The following is a 12,157-nucleotide window of genomic DNA, read 5'->3' on the forward strand; positions in this document are numbered from 1 at the left end:
TTCGTGATGCGGCTCTTCATGGCAAAAAGTGCCTTTTTCCACACAATAATTTCTTTGAAAATTTAATACTTTGAATACATATAATAACTGCATAGTTTTTACACATTTATTCTAAGGTCCTATACTTTCCAGATCAACACAAAAAGTTAAGCTCAGTCACTTGTTAAAGATTTAAACCTTCGTCATATATAACTTGGATCATCTTGCGGGCTTTGGACTTTCTAAAATTACTTAACTAGCGTCTGGCAGATTCGTGGTATATAATAACTGTTAACATTTGTACACACTAAACACCTCACATTTTGTTTTCCTCCAAAATGATATTAGTTTTTTATTCTTTTATCTAACTACTAGTAACTTACCATAGCGTCGGACGTGTTTCCATAGTTACCATCAGCAAAGGTAACAATATCATGTGACAGGCTGCGAGAACAATGTAACCAACAATCTAAAACGTTGAATAGTTATAAAATTGTTGAGCTATTGTACCTTATTGAACAAATCGACAGACAAGGGACGAAAAACAAACATGTTGATATTAATTTTTAACAGAATAAGAACAGGTCTGTCAACAAGACAGCATCTTCTACTCGATGTGCGTAAACGGTGTCATTAAATTGTCTGTTTTCATATTGATCCGTTTCTATTTCAAAGTACAGTTATTTCGATCAGAGTAAGCTCATTCGAGTGTCAATACAGTTGATTATAAGATTTCATTTAAGATTAATAAAAAAATATCCCTTATATAAAACCGTTAAGAACCAATTGGATAAGACGATTTGAAGTCGATAATTTACTTTTTATGATACCCTTATTAAATAGGTAACTACCATACTATGTATATGAAATTAAAGCACTCACTACAATGTAAAAAAAAATATAAGGTACAAAAATTTAAAACAACATTTTAACTCGGCCAGGAAAAAGGACAATCACACAATTAATTAGACATAGGTACAAATCACCTATGAACAACATTTTACACTATATGGAATAATGCGCATTTCTAAATATTAATACCTTTTCATAATTTGTGGAATTTAGCATATACAAAAATAAGGGGATTATAATTATAAAAATGGTAAAACAATAAAATTATGCACAAAACGATAACTTTTAATTAGATGTTCGTTATTTAGCCTATGGTTATACGCATTGCAAAACATCATATTTTCAATATATACTTTCTTACCGTTTTTAGATCTCTGTGTTCTAATCCATACCACATTTTGTTTATGATATTCCGCACTTCTTTGTTGTCCAGAAACGTTCTGTTCTGTGTCTTTATAGCATCTTCGATGTATCCATGATTTAGTAACAGTCTGCCGGCATGGTTGATATGTTCACCCAATTCCCTGTCCTCCTTACTATTCGACTCGACCTCTTTTCCAGTAGGGTTATTCCGCATGTTCCGCATGTTCCGTTTCTGTTTATCGTTTTCAGTTTTCTTGTCAGTCTCATATATAGACTCTAAAATGCGAGATGCCCTCTGCGTGAAGGCCCTAAAAACAATGATTTGAAAAAAAAACATGACAAGATGAGGACATAAAATAGATAATATCGAAAATGTTGCCTGCTGTACCCAAATTTTGACATTTTAATCTACTATGTCTGTTTGATATGCTGTCATTATTGGCAGTATAATGTAGTACCAATTAACAATTTCGCTGGCTTTATGACCAGCTGTTGTCTGCAATTTTCTACATAGAGTATTGCATGTACCAATTCAGGAATGAGACATTTGTATTATATTTGTTTGATGTGTTTTAGCTTTTGATTTAAAAAGGACTATACAGGTGTGCTGGTGGTTTTTACCACAGGGGTTGTGTATGCGTCTAGTGCAGTGGTAGAGTTAATACTCTATCACTGCCGCTGGCTAACTCACTTGTGGGTGAAAAGAAAGTCGAATGTGTAAATCTTTCCTGCCAGTACAAAGCCTCTATACTATCCAAGACTTCTACAGTGCCACCTCGCGACAGCACACGGTAACTAGGTTTTATTATCCTAGGCGTCATCTGTAGAGGATCTCGGAGATGCAGTGTATAGGCCCTCCAGCGTGTGGACACGCCCTAGCACTCATCGTCCTTGCCTCAGCTATTGGTCATATAGTATCACTGCCTTGTGATTGGATTCTTGAATCAAAGGCTATGGAAGTAAATCCAGACAGAAAATCCAGGTAGATGGAACTCGATAGCAACAGCAATCGTCTAAGGGATGGAAACCCCTACAGAAAAGCTGCCGGTTCTCCGGGCACAGGGGGTTAAGCGTAGTAATCACCTTGCCTTGGAAAAATATATTGATTACAGAAACGACTAGATACACGTGGGAGGTTTGCTAGTCAGAAAAAAAGTTTCAAACCGCCGCTTATCTCTTAAAATGTCCAGTACCAAATCAAGAATTTGGCACTTGTTATCAAATAGTCCGTGTTCATGTGTGCGTTCAGATTTTGTGAAGCAGTGGTTCTGTTGTTCTGCTGTTGTCCTCGGTTTTGGCTAGTAACCCGGACTTAGTTCAGTTAAACCTATTTATGACTAGTGAACTGCGGTGTACTACTATTGCCTGTATTAAGCATAATTATGGGTTTTTTTCTAGACCGAGTTAAAAGGAAAATATACGAACGGAATGACATAAAAAAGTTCAGAACATTTCTGTAAATAGTTAGCAATGAGGTAAGCAAATGATAATCTAGAATATCAAAAGTTTCCTTTTCAAATATTTAACATATTTGTTTATCAAATCCAAGAATTTTGTCATCAATATATATATATTAAGATCGGAAATATTTATAGGAAAAAAATTGAGGTTGAACTCATTTACAAACTTCTAAGTGCCAAAGCAAATATATTTTCTGAATTGTGTTTGAATTTCGGTTGAAACATTATGAAAGCTAACAAAATAAATATATAAGGTTTCGAAACTAGTTATATTATTATATTAAGTTATTACTTATTCAATCTTCTAAGCCTGTCTTGCACTAGTGGAGCAGTTTGCCAGCTGTTAGCAGTATTTTCTAATATAACGCATCCAACAAGAATATGATGAATTCGAATCTACAATCAAATAAAAAAACACACATCAGTAGAAACAATGGAAGACGATTCAATGAAGCATCTAGCTTATTATAGAACAACACTAGGTTAATAGGTTTAATAGTTCTGTGAAGGATCGATGTGCAGTTTTATGGAACGTTCATCACGGTGCAGTTCGGTGTATCCACGCACAGACCTTTGACATCACTTTATTAAACTCATAAAACAAATAATCGGATAACATTGTGTGACGAAATTCATATCATACTTTTTTTCAAAATATCTCCTGTATGTATTATTTTTAATCTAAAAGTTTTGTATTAGAAGTGTTTAAAATTAGGGAAACACCTGCTACGAGAGTTCTATCAATGTTCGGTGGTATTGCGCATGCCTTCTAAAAAAACATATTTTGAATAAAGAACAGATTGTGTGCTACAAAATGTAGTTGAATTTGAACCAAATAGACTGCCGAGGATGCAGAGCAAAAGTAATTAATCTGATTACTTTTGATATCAATGAAACAAATTAGTTAAGATAATGCGTTTTTGATGGAAATTGGCTAAATATGGTTAATCATGTGATTGTAGTTTTAAATGTACTCTTGAACCAAATCAATTGGAATCTTTTCTGTCCCTTCAAAATACTAAAATAATCGAAAGAACGTTTCTATTTGTGTAACATTGCCAATATGACGAAATCACGTAATGCACGACATCACCAGACGGGCAGATACCAGGGACTCCACTGTCATTGAAATTTATTCAAATCCTATATTTGTAACAATATTGGTAATGACGTCAAATAAACAAACACAATTTTTATCTACGCAGCATATATCCAAAGTATTGGCAAATTCTTGAGTGACAATACCAGGATAACTTTGATGCAGTTTTATCAACCAAAAAGTAAAATAACATATATTATACAAAATAAAACAGAAACAATTATAATATTCTATACGCATATGTATAAAAACAGAGAATCGTGGTATGATTAAATTAGATTTGATTTGATTTTTGTTATTTTAACGTCACTTTTAAGCACTCGGAGAAAACCACCGACCTTCGATAGGAAACCTGACAATCCTAATCAATTACGATTCGAGTCGAGTGCACCCGCAGTAGACCACTCGGCCTCTGAAGCCCCTGGTATGATTAAAGATAAGACTACTAATTAAAAGGCAATTATAAGAACGGTTGAAGGTTATCCTATAATCTTTATCAATTAGAAAAACTAACACCAAAACTGTAGCAGTAAGAATGTTTTTAGTCTCTATTGCATGATTTTTTTATTATTCATTGACTTTGGCTTTCAGCAACTTTCATTTCAGACCGCCGTTCGAAGACAAAACTAGTATCTGTAATACGAAAATAACGAGGTCAAATTTGTCATCCGTCATGGGTTAAAAACGACAAATCAAAGCATTCAAATTTATATATAGCTAATATAGAAATGGTCTTGATTAAAAATTACACCACTCCAGACCCTTTTGTTTTCCTCATAATTAATATTGCCAATAATTAACAAGTTCCGGGTCTTATCCGATACCGATACCAATACTATATTCACCTGTTATCTATTACCTTATCTGTACGTTCTGCATCTGACAGGCGCACCACTAAACGGTGTATTTAGGATTTTGCTATATACACTGGTCATTATCACAGGGTTCACACTACTAAATTCAATCATTGTCAAATTGTTCCCTATTGTAGTATTTTGATAGGTAAAACTTTCTAAGATTACCATACGCATACTAAAAATCTGAACTTAAAATAAGGCGTATAGGTACAGTTTTCAATTTGTTATCGGGCATGACGCAAAACAGCGAATCAATGAATTCAACTTTATTTATAACTAACATAGGACAATGCTGTTGATAAAAAAATACTCCATTCCAGGACTTGATTTCCAAGTAATTAATATAACCAATGATTGATAAATTCCAAGTCGACGGTTTCAAACAGAAAGATTTTGAAAGCAGATAAAACTGTGCATCATATAATCGGCATGACTTTATCAGATGACAATACCAATACTAAAATAAGGCTTACGCATAGTTATATACTTTATTTCAGTCACGAACAGGCGATATAGCGGGTGTGTTCTAGTTTTTATTATTCGCATACACTTATCACTTACGCAGCCAGTTTCTATTAACTGTTTTGCTCCATTCCAATACTGTTTTTGTAAAAGGGCCAAAAATATAAGGCCATACAATTCCGATATTGACACCTTCAGTTGCTTTGCTGCAAAATAAATGACTTCATTATACATATAACTGTTTATAACATTTTTACATAGATTTTGATTTCGTAATTATTGCAAAAGGATATATTTAATTTAAATATTGACTCACAAGAAATTAACATAGATCAAAATGTATTCACCTCTCTATTCATTCCCTTGTCACCATCTTATGGTGTTTATATATCTCAACTTGTACGATTCGCTCGTGTATGTAACAACGTATTAGATTTTAGCGAGATAAAGTTATGTATTACTGAAAAATTATTACACAATTGTTTTCGATAGCACAAACTAGTCAAAACATTTACCAAATTTTATTATCGGTACAGGGAAATAATTCGTAAATATAACTAAACATGCAGACATCTTATACGTTCTGGTATTTCACATCCAATATGTTGTGGTAATATTCTTTACAAGGCACAAAAATGTCAGTATTTACCCTAAAAGCTAACCAAACCTTTAAAAAACTTAGTAAGAAGGGATATAGTTACGATAGTGTTGTCAGGTCATTAAAGATTGCATAGTTTGCTTAAATATTGATACACTTAAAGGATCTTTGCATCGGAGTTAAATACATTTATTCTAAGACCAGTTGTTGGCATGAGACGTGTTATGTTAGTCTCATATATTTTATGATGATATAATACTAAACCCCTAACAAGAGGGATTATGCTTGGTATTCATATGATGAAAACACAATCTTTCAATCAGTTTAATTGAGGTCTGGAGCTGGCATGTCAGTAACTGCTAGAAGTCTGTTGTTATTTATGTATTATTGTCAATTTATTTATTTTCTTTTGTTTCATATTCTGACATCGGACTTGGAATTCTCTTTAACTGAGTTTTACTGTGCGTATTGTTGTGCGTTTGTTTTTCTACATTGGCTAGCGGTATAGGGAGAGGGTCGTGATCTAAAAAAAAAACAGTTTAAAACCGCTGCAATTGTTCGCCTGTCCGGAGTCAGGAGCCTCTGGCCTTTGTAAGTCTGGTATTTATTTTAATTCTAGTTTCTTGTCTTTAATTCGGAGTTTAGTATGACGTCAATTATCACTAAACTAGTATGCATATTTATTTAGGGGCCAGCTAAAGGGGAGTTTCTCGCTACATTGAAGACCCATTTGTGGCCTTCGGTTGTTGTTGCTTTGACACATTTCCCATTTCCATTCTCATTTTTATTCAATATCGATTATACTTTTATGGTACCGTTTATTTGATTACTACCACTGGGTCGACGGTTGGTAGACTCCCTCATGCAAATGCAAAGCTCTGATTCCCTGTCTAGCTTCGGCAACACTTTTTGGTCCTTTTTTGGTTGATAGCTTTTCGAATTTTTAATAAGCTTAGGATTTTCAAATATAATGGCCTCGAGCATCACTGAAGAGTCATTGATTGTCGAAATACGCATCTGGTACAGACAAAAATGGTACCGTTTATATTATTAATTGTACTTGTTTAGAAAAAAAGACTGTAATCGACATAAACATGATAAATCAGTTGTCAATACGTTATGTTTGTCTCAACTCAATAGCGGCATGTTTTTTCAGTCTAAAAACTTTATACACCAAAACAATAATCTAATCTGTAAGTTAACCAATATGTCCTATAATACCTGATTTTAACATTTTCACTAAGTGTGGATTAGAATGTTGGCTGTTGATCATGTTGATACCAGTTGAAAACTTTGAATTACGTTTTGAACTCCTCGTTTATCTAAATCGGATGTTTTTCTTCATTAAACATGTTATAAGCACAACTACAACTGCAAAATCAGTTTTCTTCCGAAAAGACTAAGTATAATTTGGTGTCAATTGTTCATCTTTTAAGAGTGTTTTTTTTTTTTTTGAGAACCAACTGTTGATGGTTACTGTAAGAATACTGTAAGTTTTGTTGGTATGGTACCGTTTCCATTGTCAAAACAGTCTCAAAATGGCATCAAGTTCATAAAAGTCAAACATAATGCAAGATTGTTTACAATATATCAGTAATACTAATATAATTAGTATGGATACTAGTCAAATATTAAACATAAACAGATGAGGATAATAGTACATATAGGCCGCCATACGATCGTCACAGAAAAGAAAAACCGAAAGTTGTTTTGTCAATATCTCAAAATTTCTAGATCTTGTCAAAAGGTAATCAATCATCAATTCGGTCGAAAATGTTATATACTAAGTGCTTGAATAACATGTATAACGGTCATGTCTAAAGAACTCACTAGTTCTTCTTCCTTCTGGCATGTCTGTCTGGCGATCGATTTCATCAACTGCAGTATCTTCAACATCACTATCATCATCGGAATCACTGTCGGTGCCAGGACTATAACCAAATCTTTGACGTTCTTCCTTTTCACCACGATCTACATTGTAGTTTGAAAAAGACATGAATTAATTTCTTATCATACTTTGAGTGAAATATCCCATTTAATTTTATAATGTTTTTTAGTTAGATAAACAGGCGATATCAAAATGGTGGTGATTGTTGAAATAAGGACACTCAAATATTAGATAATTGTAATTGGGGTCATATTACCTGTACGTTTGCTATATGTCATGTGCCTCGCAGTTCAGTAGTTATGAAACACTAACAGGAAATATGAGCCCATAAACTTTGTGACGATTGCGTATACCGGTACTTTTTAATTTAAACTTAATATTTCAATGTTTTCTGTATAACTGTAAACGCATTCATGCATGACTGTTATGGTTACGCTTCTCCGATAAAATGTTGAGATTTTTTTATTCTGTATAGATAGGGTCCTTTGGTTTACAATCTTCCTAATGTAAAAAGATAATGGCTTTTTGATCATTATGTATTAATTTTGAATAGTTATTATCACAATATAACTGATTTTTATTCGAAATAATGAAAGTGTTCAACTTATTATCAAATGTATTATAACAGAAAATAGGTTCCAATTTTTTTATGATTTAAATTTTGACCAATTTTGTCATAAACTATATTTCTGATTGGATTTGAAAGTTTGAGGTTTAAACACAATGGTGAAAATATGCATAAGTGTTTTCTTAGTAGTTCGTTGACAAATTTCAAAAATATTTCTGTCTGTAGAGTGATTGTTCATATCTGGTTAATTTTAGAATGCCTATTATAATAATATTTTATAATACCAGTCATTCTTGGAGATCTAAAGGCCATATTTGTGTCATTTTGCAATTCTAACCACAATCCATGTTTAAAATCAGCTTCCATATCCTGTCCAAAAGAAAAACAACACTTTTTTTATTGTGAAACAATAACAAATTGAAAACATGTTCAAAATGTAAACTGATCGACACTTGGGTTTTTTTTAAAGTACATAGCTTGCATTAGTATTAGTTTATAACAAGGGCATATATCTTGACAAGAGATGCTTATGATAATCTAAGTTGTTTTTTAAGTGATTACATTAGACAAAGTTGTGTATTTAAAACATAATAAAAAAAAATGCGTGCATTACACAGTTAAGCAGAACTCTGTCTTGTTGATATATTTTTAGTGCATTACATTATTGTATGATTTTAAATAATAAATCTTCATAGATATATACCAAGATTAAAATTTTGTACACCAGTCGTGCAATCCGTCTATAAACGATTCGACAGTGATGATCGAATAAAAATAGAAAAAAAGGCAAAATAAAGTATGATATTGAAATGAAGGTAGAAACTCATTGGTAATTAGAAAATGTAAATCTTCGAAACAGTACCTACTTGTATTTGTCAGTTTTAAAGCATTTAAGCATCACATTCACATTACATGTGTGTGTATCATGCAATTCAATCAACCAAAGGTTAAACAAGCACGAGAAATGGAAATGTAATACATATTCAGTAATATTATTGGTTTGCTCCCTGCATACTCTTCATTAACCAGTCATTTTGCTACCTCAGCTATTTTCATTTAGGCAAAGACTGAGCTATCCCATTTGAATATTTAGGATTCAAATCAGTTGTATTCTAAATTAAAATAAACTTAGAATTGAGCAATGTGCAAACGAAACAAATTGTGAATTCTTTGTGTTGTCTGTATGTTCTTGTAACTTTTTTTCAAGTTGTATATATGTATATACCTTCTCGTAAATGTACTCGATTGATCTTTGATTAAACGACTTCGTTATATGTTCTTTTGGAATCTTCCATTTCCCTTCTTTTAAAAGGTACATTGATAATGCATTCGGATACATATCAGTGTATTTCCCCTGAAATGAACGCATTTACATTTAATAAAATACAAAATGATGGTTGTTTTTTAAATCAAGTTCAAATAAGTTGCAATTTGTTTAGTTCTTTCAATTCCAAATTGCTCTTTATACATGACACAAACATGTTACAAATGTAGGTACAGGAGACAAATTAAAAAGTTACTTAATTACATATTACTGTCCTTACTTATTGATATCATATGTGGTACCAAATTTTCTGCACCAGATGCGCATTTCGACAATAAATGACCCTTGAGTGATTCTTGCTGCCACGTGTTTACTTTTACAAATTGTGACTTGAATGACGTTTTATCTCATTGGTACCACATCTTCGAATATCTAATTATTATATTTATGTCTAATGTTGTTTTTTTATGCCTTTATGGTATTTGTCTTTTGATAATAAATGTATCTTTTGTCTTCAGAATTAAATGTGTTAAAATAAAAAATGATTTGATTGTCAATGTACATGATGTAAACTGTCATTCTGAATACTAGAAACTTATTTTGTCAAAGATATTAATATTTTGGGGTGTTTTATTAAAATGCACATATTTCTAGACTGTTATTGATGATGAAAACCTTCATCTTGTTAATTCCAAAATGAACTTTGCCATCGAATGGTAAAGAAAATTAAAGCATTTCATGAAGCATGAATATCATAATACAGAACTTCTAAAGGCAGCCTTTCAGACTTTTGAGAATAACCCATGACATAAGGGGAGATTGAATTGTAAATGGTTTGATTCTAAATTCAATTTTAAAGAGGAAAACTCTTATTTCAATATTCTGTTCATTTTGTTAATTTCAAAAAGGCCTTTTTATATACATAGATTCATGCAGAGTATACATTTCATCAGTTGACAAATTATTTATCAGGAAAGTTGTATTCTATTAACAAATGCATGCATACAAATGACCCATATGTATGCATAAATTTCAAAAATAAATGTTTCAGGCATAGATGTGAAACTAAGTAATGTTAAGGCAATGTTTCCTACAATTGGATGTCTTATCATACATTAACAGCGCCACAGATATCGCTAGCCTGTATCTGTATACTATATATACAATGCTTTAAGCTCCTCCAACTACCGATCTACGTTTATGTTTGGCTTTTGATGAGTGTTTTATGAACCTTCATGACCTCATAAATGTGTATGCTTGACCTTGTGTGAACAATAAATTAATTAACGTTCTGCTTGTTTGTATTCGAGCTTTTCTTTAGAGAAATATGAAATAAACCCTTTTTCTGCTTAAAGACAATCAATGACAGCAGAATTAATAATATTTTTGTACAGCACTTTCAAGTTCAAAACTTGAATACATGTATGTACATGTGTAACACATCAAATCAACCAAAAGTGTCAAATTCAGTGAGTTCATGATCAGTGATTGTCAAATTCAGTTTACATTCTGAGGCGTGGACAAAATCATATACTTTTGTTTTAAATCGAACATAGTTTTGTTGTTTGTTCTTACTGATGATGTTAGTTGTTATATACTAATTAAATACTTAATAACTTCAGGCTAAGTCTTTTTGTTGACTATGCGAATAAACTAATCATGGATGCCATGATCTAAATTTTATATTTGCTCCAAACATTTCGTCTACAAAACATTAATCAGTGACGTGACACTCGAATAAAAGAAGATTTATTGGTACGAAAATAAGTGTTAGTTCTTTTGACTTTTAAATAACAACATGTTTTGATACTGTTATTTATTATCAATGTTTTTGTTTTTATGTTTTTATTTTGTTTTGGCTGTGATTCAGACTGCAGCTTACGGGGATATTTATAGTATATTATGATACCTTATTCATGTTATTTTTGTCTCAATAACCAATCAGTTTATCTGATGTATGTGCTCTTTATGGGGCTCGTGATTCAGAACAAAAAAAAATATTCTATTCTATTCCATTATAATTAAGATGACATTATGCAAAACTCGAGACTATGGTTTGTCTTACATAAATTCTCTTTTTCTGAGACTTGCTTTCCATCGACACTGAAATGATAAATTTAAATTTATTAAGCCTTACCTGTTCCTATTCGTATTACAATACCAGCAAATTGGGTTTGAAAACAACTAGCTTGCTTGTATATATGTACATACATATGTGATTCAAATGAGTTAAATCATATATAACTCTTTACTTTACAATCTGTTTTCTATCAATGAAATCTTTGTTGTTAAGTTGTGAAATCCGATACCAAAACAAAACAACAAATGGTAAATAGATATAAGAAGGTGTGGTATGTTAGTATATCGATGCTAAAGTTTCATAAAAGATATTATGTATAAGGACATACTGTACTTCATTGTATATCCAGCGTTTCCCGTAACTACGACATAAACGAAAATTGATATCAAACGAGTGACTTTGAATATATACGAGTTTAACTCATCAAAAAGGCGCTATCAGCAATAGTTATTCAACTGAAAAAGTCAATAAACTTTTCAGAATGATGTCCATTTGGCATTTTTTATACCGCAGTCCTACTAGACCACAATCGCACTACGATCTTTGGAAAAAATGAAAATATAGACGATCGTTGTGCGATCGTGCAGATCGCGGTAAGGTCGTAGCACGATCGTTGTGAGGTTTTCCTGATCTTTATGAGCGTGGCCAATTTTGAACATGTTTAAAACAATCGTGATGCGGTCGTGG

The 12,157-nt window shown here is 32.1% G+C and overlaps 1 long non-coding RNA gene across 1 annotated transcript; it reads right to left on the reverse strand.

Annotated features, from left to right (window-relative positions):
• Positions 1-1,397: 1,397 nt before the first annotated feature.
• Positions 1,398-5,273, reverse strand: LOC143056532 (uncharacterized). Its single transcript, XR_012972392.1, has 3 exons — positions 5,172-5,273; positions 2,947-3,050; positions 1,398-1,502 (listed from the first exon to the last, which is right to left on the reverse strand). It is a non-coding gene; the product is annotated as an uncharacterized LOC143056532 (long non-coding RNA).
• Between the last annotated feature and the right edge of the window lie 6,884 nt (positions 5,274-12,157).

This window comes from Mytilus galloprovincialis, chromosome 13, assembly GCF_965363235.1.
Source record: "Mytilus galloprovincialis chromosome 13, xbMytGall1.hap1.1, whole genome shotgun sequence".
In the NCBI taxonomy this organism is placed as follows: domain Eukaryota; kingdom Metazoa; phylum Mollusca; class Bivalvia; order Mytilida; family Mytilidae; genus Mytilus; species Mytilus galloprovincialis.